Source organism: Hibiscus syriacus, unplaced genomic scaffold (genome assembly GCF_006381635.1).
Source record: "Hibiscus syriacus cultivar Baekdansim isolate YM2019G1 unplaced genomic scaffold, ASM638163v2 tig00110637_pilon, whole genome shotgun sequence".
NCBI lineage: Eukaryota > Viridiplantae > Streptophyta > Magnoliopsida > Malvales > Malvaceae > Hibiscus > Hibiscus syriacus.
In genome coordinates, this window is record NW_024062808.1 from 5,693,723 (window position 1) to 5,705,640 (window position 11,918).

Genomic DNA, 11,918 nt, shown 5'->3' on the forward strand with positions numbered 1-11,918 from the left:
GATATCCTGATCAAAGATCAACCTTAGAGAAAACAGTTGTTCCCTTAAGTTGATCAAACAAATAATCAATCCTCGAAAGAGGATACTTGTTCTTTATAGTCACCTTGTTCAACTGTCGATAATCTATGCACAGACGCATTAATCCATCTTTCCTTTTCACGAACAACACCGGTGCACCCCAAGGTGAAATACTTGGTCTTATAAATCATCGATCCAGTAGCTCTTGCAATTGAGCCTTTAATTCTCTTAACTATGTTTGGGCCATTCGATAAGGAGCCATTAAAATATGTGCTGCACCTGGGAATACATCAATACCAAACTCCACCTCTCTATCTGGAGGTAATCCAGGTAGCTCGTCTGGAAATATCTCTGGATATGCTCGCATAGTTGGAATACTTTCCAACTTAATTTCTACAGTTCTGGTATCCAACACATTTGCTAAAATTGCCTGACATCCCCGAGACAATAATTTCTTAGTAGTAAAAGCTGAAATCACATTGGATAAGAGATTTAACCTTTCTCCAACAAATATTACCTCTGAACCCGTTGAATCCTTTAAAAACATTCTCTTCAAACGATAGCCAATCCATGCCCAAGATTATCCCAAATTCCTCAAAAAGCAATTCTAATAGGTTTGCAGGAAATTCCACTCCTTGTATCTTTATCAGACATTTGTTACTAATCCGAAAAATTTTCGCACTATGGCCCAATGGATTGATTGCCACAATATCCCTAGAAATAGGTTCTAAAAAGATTCCCCTATCTCTTATCAATTTTGTACTAATATATGAGTATGTAGAACCGGGATCAATCAATACGAAAACAGGTTCATCAAACATATAAAAGGTACCTGCTACAATCTCAGGAGCATCTCTGTCATCATTAGTCTTGATGTGATAAACTTTTGCAGTAGTTCTGCCTTCACGATTAGATGCCACCCCAAACGTTTCTGGTTTGCTACTCTTTTACTTCCACCGTGTTGCGGTGTCGAACTGACTGCTCTGGATATAATTCTGGACATTTATTTCTATAATGTCCAGTTTGCTTGCAATGATAACATTTCCCCTCCATGAGTCGACATTGGCCATAATGATTCTTTCCATAAAACTCGTATTCTGGTTTAGATCGAACTTCTGAACCTTTAGTATTTGCTGAAGCTGTATGGGTCTGCTTGGACTTTCCTCCAGCAAATCCTTTTCTGCCCAAAGTTGCAGAAGAAGCATAACTTTTATGTTGTTGACCCTTGTTACATTTGGAAAATGGTGTAGAGTAGGAATTTCCAAACCTTTTATTTGACTGCTCTTTCTTCACTTCTAAATCATCATGATCAACTTTTTCCATAGCTTTAGCCTTGTTAACTACTTCTTGAAAAGCAGTAAAATGATGGGAAACCAAAATTCCCTTATACTGAGAATCTAATCCAGAAACAAATCTATCAATTCTAGATTTCTCAGTCGGAATAAACTCCGAAGCAAATCAACTCAGCTTGTGAAATTCACATTCGTACTCATAAATTGTTTTACCGAATTGCTTTAAGTTTAGGTACTGTTGCATCATCTCATTGACAAACACGTCCCCAATATACTTTTCCTTGAATTCCCACAGAAAGAATTCCCATGTAATATGCTCAGTGGAAACTCGTGCTACGACCGTATTCCACCACACACTGGCTTGCTCCATCAGTAGAGACACAACCCCATCAAACTTTCCTTGATCATCACAAGGAATCTTGTTGAGCATATTCTTGACATCATTCAACTAGAAATCAACAGTCATCGGATTAGCATCCGAATCACCTCGAAATTCTGGTGCTCTCATCTTCCTCAGTTCTTTCGGAACTGACACTGGGGTTCGACGGTTAATAATGATGTCTAGTGCTTGTAAAAATAATCCCCGATATTGTACACGCATATCCCTTTGATTCAGAGTTGTCCCACTCTGAACAGGAGTAACATGCTCGCCTGCCCTACTCGATTCTTGATGATCTGACATTTGAACACAGTCAAAATTATCTTCTATTAGTAAAGAGTAACTTTACTCCTAATAAGCATCATTACAATATATATACAACTATCAGTAACTTTTGACATCCTAGTGGCATTTATATACTTTTTAATTCAAAACAAACTCGGTTTATTCCTATAATCGGCTAAACCTGTAGCTCTGAAGCCAATAAATGTAACACCCATAATCCATATAATTATACCTATACATATTATAAATGTTATCCAAATTTCTAAAACCATTTTACAATTCAAAAATGATTTAAAATTTATTTTCTTAAAATGGTAAATAATATTATAAAAATACCATATCATATAAATCATGTTTCGTTGTAACCAATGTAATTCAAAAGTTTTTTTATATGAATGGTGAATAGTACCCGTGAACAGTGGGGGAATCGGTTCCCTGTTAGGGGGGAATCGGTTCCCCTTTTATATTCTGCAAAGTTAAAACCATAAAGGTGCAATACAAATCATGTATGAAATTTAATGTTATTTTTAAAGGGCCAAAATCAAAAGAACATAATATAATAAATCATTTTATCACAACTATTGCCCACAATTCTCAATCTATGAGGAACCCAATATAGGAGTCAGATAGTGCACAAAAGTACTGAGGTCGAGGTCGGATTTTACCCACCTAACTTGTACTATGTATCTTATTTGACACCATAGTACTACTTAATTATGCAGTTGCTAGACTCTATGGCATGCCATTAATACCACCGAACCTCAATAATATATTTGGGCACATAGTCATCAATTAAATCATCCATGGAAACGTATAACCATGTATAAACATTAGGGCAGTTCATACCCAAAATAACTTCCATATCAAATCTCAAATTGACAAAACAAAGTCGACTTGTCGCAAGTCTTCCATATGATGTATAAAACATCTATGTACACGATGTATAAAACATCTATCTACCATGTCATGCATGTATTGCACTCACCTTGACACTTTATATAATCCAAAATATGTATGCCTCACTACGATCCACAAAATCTCTTTTATACTTGATTTGCTTCAATAACACTTAAAAACAAATCTGTATAAAATCACAATTCATAACAATATTTATGTTAGTATTGTACTAACATAACACATCCCATAAAAATTCCATAATACACTTGAAACTCATTTTCTACCAAATCTTTAACACTTAATAATTCTTTTTTTTAAATTGACATCAACTTTTCTAATTACATAAAACGGTCCTTTACCATTTTATCACATAGATTCTTAATACCAAAAAATCTAGCATAGTACATCAATTATATAATACTTACACAACAACCCATCAATTTTTCATAATTCAGACAACTCGCACTACCTTTAAAGAATCAGTATTCTGTACTGATATACACACTGGAATTTAATTCCATTTTTTCCGTTGAAAAATATAATCAAATACGAATCTATCCATATAAATAACTCCTAATTCATTCTGTACAATTAATGGTGAATTTTCAAAGTTGATCAACATAATCTGTTTTGCAGAATCTACTGTCCGATTTTTTTCTGACCTTTCCTTGGTTAAAAATTCATATCTTTTTGAATACACCTTGAAATTGATCTCCGTTTGTTTTAAATGAAACTAGATCGATAAATGACCACAAATATATAAAAATAACCTCGAAATTATTTTTATATAATTTCTGGTAAATTTTCGAACCTACTGCAGATTCAAAATCCAAATTGTTTTCTTTAACTTCATTCTCAGGTTCTTCATCAATTCTTACAATCAATTCTCTAAAATCACTTAACTCTTCAAAACCATAAAACACAAGAATCAACATCCCCTTCATCAACTAAAGATGAACTTGAACATAAAACCCTAGTAATATTCATGTCAAAACGTAGAGAATTGAACGTAAAACATATTTCCTATTCACACCGAAGTCTAATTATCAACAAGATTGCTTCAAAATTCAAAACAAGAATACCTACCTTGCAAGCTTGAGGGTGTCGGTCATGGATGAAGAAGAAGATGAAGTTGCTCTTCCACGATTGATATTTTATGATAATTTAATCTATCACATGGCAATATATTTTATGATAGCATTTTTTATTCAATCCTATAGGAATTTCCATGTTTGCCATTAATGAATTTCTATATTCACCATAAAACCAAGAAATCTGATCATTATCACATTACAAAGTCAAATATGAATTATTTTGACTTTTATTTCTGAAATTCACCTTTAATTTTCAAATCTTACGTTTTAGTCACTAAATTCCACTGTTTCGGTTAAATCTGAAAAAATTGCACAATTCCAAACCAAATTTCTCGGATCCAAATTATTAAAATAATATTTCCAACCATTTTATAACATCCTTCAAATTTTTGTAACATTCCAATTCGATCGGAATTACCGATTCCTTATCGGACTTTAACCCTTTCTAATTTTTCTTTACTAAAATTCAAAATCCATAAATATGATTTCTATAAAACTCCACTCTCAAGAGTAAACCATCTATTTATGGAATAAAATTCTTTTTAGGAAATTTATTACTTAATTCCCTAAACTTTTTCCTAATTTTCTACTTTGAACATCAAACTTTCAAAATTTTCATTTTGGTTATTGTCTAAATTTTGGGGGTATTACATGCGGCATTTGTTAACCAAAAACGCCGCAATAGGTAAGATATATAGCGGCGTTTGTTTATCAAACGCCGTAATAGGTACTGATATTTAGCGGCGTTTGTCTTAAAAACGCCGCAATAGGTGTCAATATTTAGCGGCGTTTTTATCACAAACGCCGCAATAAGTGTTGATATTTTGCGGCATTTTTTTATGGAAACGCCACAATATGTATGGAATTTAGCGGTATTTTTAGGATACAAATGCCGTGATTGGACTGGTATATAGCAGCGTTTTTAGGATACAAGCGCCGATATATTCCTGGTATATAGCGGCATTTTTAGTATACAAACGCCGCTAAAAGTTGGTACATAGCGGCATTTTATGATACAAACGCCGCTAAATAACACAAAATTTAACCAATTAAAAAATTATTGACGATAACCCCAAATCTATTTTTTCAACCTATTTCATCATCCAACAAACATAACAACAATAACATCAAACTCTATATCAATAACAAGCAACATCAAACTAATATAATAAATAAAATTTTCATTTTTCATTAACATAATATAAGTTCAGTTAAACACGGTTCAATAACATTAACAGAATGATGATAACATAAATGAGACTATGATGGTGGATTTTGAGGTTGAATTTTCTGTAGCATCTGCATCATATCATTGAGTCATTTTTCAAATTTTCACATCTCTACTGATATGTTTCTTCTCTATGTGCTGTCGCTGCTTCCCTTGCTTCATTTTCCGCTTTCATGTTAGCCATTTGTTGATCCATATCAGCCAACTTTTGTTTTAAACGACTAACTTCTAATTGGGAATATTGAGACTGTGACGACGTGTACTGTGATGAATTGGATCCAAAATATTTGGTGGGAGTAACAAATGATCCTTGACAGTGCACCCGGACATATCTTTCAGGACCCAAAACGTCATTAATAGCTCAGTTTTTAATGTCATCATCATTAACAAGACCTTGACTTGAACTAGTAACGTGATACTCCGCCCTTTTCTCCATCAATTTTTCCTAATAATAAGGTGAATAAATAATTAAAATGGAAAAAATGTCATGGTACAAATATAAATAAAGTGAGGTAAATTTAAAACATCTACCCAATTAACGTCCCATAATTTCTGTAGCTTCAGCAGTCATAGGAGTGCCATCCTTCTTCGTATGTGTCATGTCGAATAGTTGGATTCAACCAACTTTAGAACCGGATGTATTTTCCTACAATGCACAATAATATAATTACTATGAGTTAGTATGTACATGGAATACAAAAAACAATGTCAATAATCTATAATACCTCCTCATTAGCTATACAAGCAAAGCTCTTCGATCCAGCCGTGTGCGTAAACTTTTATTGTTGCCTGCTAGCAACACCAACATGCTCTCAGTCCTATAATGTCAAACAAACACTTTTAATGATGATTTATAATTCGTTACAATTATTAATGAAAAATACATCATACCTGTCCTTTTTTTAACTCCAAAATCTGACTGCATCTTCCCATTGGTACCTGAGCATTCCAGGTGGGATTGTTTACAGCTTTTCTTCTAGGCTGAGATCATTCTTGAAGTATTTCTTCTTTAAGGAGCTCTTGTGATCCCTCCATCTCTTCCCTAACGTTTGCTTCACATAATTGTCAGAGACCTCTAAAGAACATTTCTCCTATACAACAAATAAGTGTGCACCGTAAGTATACATTAGTATTAAATTTCTATAGAGTATATAATAATAATGACATTATTACCTTAACAAAATCCAATGCCTGATTTTTGTTACTATTAGGCATTTCGCGCCACGACTCATAATTAATCGGTAACAGATTCGCATTACGTCCAACTATGCCTAAGTAACCTGCTAGAAGACGTGCTTTTGGGCCAATAGGTTGACCGTCATCGTTTCTTGAAACTTTGACACGATGCCCAGGAGGAAGTTGATATAATTCCTTCAAAGTTGTACGTCCTCGAGTCTTGCGCGTTCCGGTATTTTCAACTATATAAGAAATTATTAAATGTCAGTTTTGAAAATGAACAAAGTTGTAAATAAAGTTTCGAAGATTAAATTGAATTTCTACTTCTTCTTCAACAGTTTTAGGAACTTCGGAAGATTCAAGTGCATTTGATTCCTCGTTATTTGTTTCTTCATGGTCTTCAAAAGCTCGAATAACCCGCAAATCAATAATTTTTCTCCTCGGCATGATATCTGTAATAAACAAACAAGTGTAATAAAAAAACTCATTAATTAATGAATATATTGAAAGACAACATGTTAAAGGTTATAACATTATAAATAAATGAAGATATAAAATCGTACGACATTCTTATGTAATGTCAGCCCTCATAAATATCTTCATCAACGTCCTCCCGAACCCATTGAAATTGTGTTGTATTTATGATAGTGTCATCTAAGTTTTGTGGTAGTAGAGGTAAACATTCTGATCTTGTTTCAATGTCATCTCTACTTCCATCCCCGATGTCTAAAAAGCCTCTGGGAGTATTTCGGAGCACAACATACCAACCGTCATCCATTGGATCGTGACAATAAAATACTTGTTTCACTTGCAAAGAAAATACATATGGTTCATCCATCAAACATTGACCCGTGTAAATTAATCGAGAGAAATTCACCATTGTAAACATGAATTTATCTCTTTTTATGCATCTGTTTACATCAACCCAGTCACACCGAAACAGCACAACCTTTCGTTTTCCATAATAATCTAACTTAATAATGTCCGTAAGATTTCCATAATAATCGACCTCTCCCTCATGCGGATTATTTTCCCTGACAGTAGCATAACTTGTAGTTGACGAAGTAACTACGACTCCACAATTTTGGGTCATCCTTAATCTTTCACGAGATTTCATGTGGAACCTGAACCCATTAATGACGAAGGCATTATATCTTTTCACTATTCTATTCGGACCTTGAGAAAGCCATTTAACATCTTCACTAACTTCTCTCCCACTCCAAACCTATTACACATGAATGGTGAATTAATTTGCATTGATGTCGATATAAAAAGCAAGACATATATTATTTATAAGTATTCTGTAAGATTTAGTTGCTTACCGTCTGGCCTAACCATTCATGAAAAGTTTCTGTGAATAACTTATGCAGCTCGCGCTGATTTAATCTTCAGGAGCGTGTACGAGATCTCAATAGTTATTTAAACTCACTATAAAGTATATTATGTCGTTAAAAATTGATATATATAAAAGATTAAGAGATTTCATATAGCTTTGGTCCGAAAGACTTACGTGCGAAAGGGATCTATTGAATCGTGATGGAAAAGAACATATCAGTGTGCTTGTACCCAAGACGTGTCATCTAAGTGTGCAATTTCAACTTTCCCTAATGGTTGACCATAACTTCCATACAAATAATGTTCAGGGAAGTGATTACAGTAGCATCTAATATATCATGTACTAGTTATTCTATTATTTAGTGTCATGCATGTAAAGCAAAGTGATCCCAAAAGGCTTTAGTTCATCCTGAATCATGAATAACTCATCATCTGAATAGTGATTCAGCTTAAAACAATATAAGTAATCCCAAAAGGCTTCAGTTCATCTAACTTTTTTCTGGCATTAAATCCTAACTCGAACCAAACAATAAATTTTCAGGAAAAGAAAATACCTATTGTCAAAAATGATGAAACTGTCTTCACTCTTTACCGGCAGTAAATCCCACTAATTGGAAAATCTTGTGCCCCAAATCCATACTCTTTATCATTAACTGTTCATAAATATTGAGATAGATAGTTCAGTTTCGTAATTAGAAAAAAGATTATCAACACATGAAGTATTTAGCGTGATGCCCTCAACAACATGGTTTCATATTGAAGCCACTAAACAACAACCAAATTTAATAGTTTAGATATTAAATATGTAATTTACTCTACAATATATATATATATATATATATATTGTAGTATCTAGTAGCTACACGAGCTTATTGATATTCAAAGTCAAACTCTTAATATAAAATAAAACTTTTCTTAATATTATTTTTTTCACCCATAAAATCTGAATAGCCTAACATCAAGTTTCGCTTGATTAACTAGTAATTACCATTTAATATCTTATTTAAAGAGACATAAAATTTTGCATTCAAAACAACAACAACAACAAAAACAAGGGCACTGCCATTGCCATTAGCAATGTCTTGGTGCAAAATCCACCAACTGGAACACTCACTAAAAGAGTACCCATTAACAAGAAGTAAAGTTCCATTACAAGGAAGCCTCAAGGCTCAAGCTATTCTTTATGTAACAAAAAAATTCATTTAAGCAAAGCTAGGGTATGCTAGCTGTATCATCTCTGTCTGGTGAACCATAATTGGAGCACGACAAAAGCCGCATTGACAAGATATTTAATGAATCCAACTTCACTTGCCCATTGAATACCACAAGAAGAAGCACAACCCAACTCAACTTGCTCTAAAACATAAACAATTGTTCAACCACTTCAAGAAAACCAATTTAGAATACGAGACAAAAACCCCCAAGCAAGTAATGTCCTAGCTTTAAAATTTTGCCTAGAATGAAGAATGAAAACGGCTAAAGATAGAAAACTTGTTAATATAATGGTTTAGTTAAAAAGTAAGAAAGCTGTTATGAAATTTAATCATTTGGATTTCTAAGATTTTGATTCTCGCCCCTTCTATCCTTCCTATTAACCAAAGCCTGGGGAAAAAATATATTTCCAAAAGACAAAAGTAAGATAATGAAGATGTTGAAGCTATTGGGTAAAGAAGGCATCATTTACTTCACTTGTGCTTCATAATAAGTGGCATGGTTATATTTAATCTTGTTTGTTTCAGCTCATATCCAGTGATCAAGCCTATTCTATGTATTACTCCTTGTTCAATGAATAACACTATGGAAATGAAACACTTCAAATTTGTATTAAAAACGAAAAATGTCCATTGTCCTATGTTCACCTAAAACATAAATGCAGTTTTTGTTTATCCTTTTCTTATGTCCCTCTTCTGTTTTGTTCAAGTAGAATGGTGTTAACACAAATTTTTGCGCACCGTTGGCAGGCTAAAAAGAAAATGAATCAAAACAATCTTTATAGCATCCCAAAATTTGATCTTATCAATTACAGAAAATTCTTCTTAAACCCCTATTTCCTTATTGCAAAGAATAAGAGATTTCTCCTCCACGAATGTAATCTATTTCTACATTTTGATATTGCAGCTGATAAAAAAACCCACTACACCAGTGTTTTGTATAAACCTTTAATCCCTAATATATTAAGCTCAGCATAACCAGTCAGAAGCTCGCATCACGAAAGTTGTTATACTAAATTCATGATAGAATAGCGATAACTTGAAATTCGAAAAGAGATCCCAGAAATATTTCTGATAAATTCATTGAAAAATATAAAAGAAACCATTAAAAAGTAGGAATGAAGCAAACTTTTTCTACTAATTGAGTGTTTTTCTCTTTTAAATTCAACACTCACAATCACTGATCATCCACAACTATCATGATTTCAATTTTTCAAATAGAAAGAAGCAGTGTATAGGCTTAACTATAAAAAGAAAGAGCTAGAGAGAATCTTCAAGCTCCTCTAGCTAGAGGGAATCTATAACCCACATCCCAAAACATGCAAAGAAACAGAAGGCCAATATATTTAAAAAAACAAAGAGGCATAAAAGAGAGGAAACCTTCAATACCGGAGTGGAAAATCCCGAAACAAAGACTTCAAGACGAAATGTTGCGAAGAAATCAAACCAAAGGAGGAATAACACGGAGAAATAAAGAAATAAGAGCCAAAATGTCGATGGTGGAGGAAGATGTTCTTCCCTTTTTTACTTTCGCCGATGGTGGAGAACCGATGTGAGGGATGATGGAGGAAACAGAGCAACTGACTGGGGAGTAATACGATGAAGAGAATAGGGCTAGGGCTCAGTCGCAAAATTTGGGGGTTTTATAGAAAGTTGCAGCATTTGTAATCCAAACGCTGCTATAGTTGCACTCTATCGTTGCGTTTACTTAAAAAACGCCACTACTGTCCATATATTGCACGGCGTTTCTGTTTCAAAACGCCACTAACTTAAGCCTCTATAGCGGTGTTTTCATAAAAATGCCGCTAAAATTCTATTATATTGCGGCGTTTATTAAAAAATGCCACTAAATATTAAATTTATTGCCGCGTTTGTATAAAAACGCCACTATGGATGAACATATTATGGCGGTTTTTTATACAAATGCTGTAAAAGTTAGATCTATGGCGGCGTTTTTTATACAAACGCCACAAAAGTTAGGTCTATAGCGGCGTTTTTGATACAAAAGCCGCTAAATACATTAAAATCAACTCCAACATTAAAGTTATGCATAAACAGTTTTAACAATATTGTTCACTAGAATTTAGTCTTCATTGCTCCTTCGTGGGGAAAGGACGTAAAAAAAGCTGTTTTCCTTGTTTGATGACGCATCGTTAGGTTTTTCCTCCATGAAAACTCTATATGGAGAAACTCTTCATCCATTTCACAAAATAAACCCCCTACGTCCGGTTCACCAAGAAGACTACATGCACTCTTCAGTGCTTCACTTGAAACAGATAACGACCTTCCACCTAAAATATGAAACTTGATTGGAGGTGGCTTGGAAACATAATCACAGATTAAAAAAAATTAAATAGATGATATAAAGGTTTACTTGGAGTAACAGTAGAGCTAACGTCTTCTTCATTGAGGATAGATATTGCTTTTGCTATTGAAGATTCTTTCAACTTTACAAAGTTACCAAATTCGGTTCTAAACATCGGGTATTTATCAACTCCTCTATCATCGTTCTCAATAAGCTTTGAACATCCTACATGCGTGCGATCTATGAAATTTTATAGTAAAAAAAATTTAGCAGCACAAACTTTCAGCGATTAATTATTACCTTTATTTAGGAGATCGGACATGGAAAGGTGTTTTGGAATAGGAGTGCCTTTCGGGTCATCATTGAGTTTGGACGATAAGTTCAAATTGATAGGCTCCCAATGATAATTTGATCCATCGTCAGAGAAAAGACGCCACGTGGACATTCTGACGATAATTTCTCTTACTGAATGCAACACCTGCTCATTGTACCACAACCAGTTGTTCACGTTTTCAAAAGCAATTATTTTTCTATTCGAAAGCAAAAAACACTTTTCCCAAGTATTAAACAAGTAAAACAATATGTATAGATATTCTTTTCCTATTTGAAAGCTATTATATTTCTCCATTACGTTAGCTTTTTGGGTTTTCCCCATTTTCAGAATACCAACAAAAAATAAATGAAAAAAGTTCAGTAGT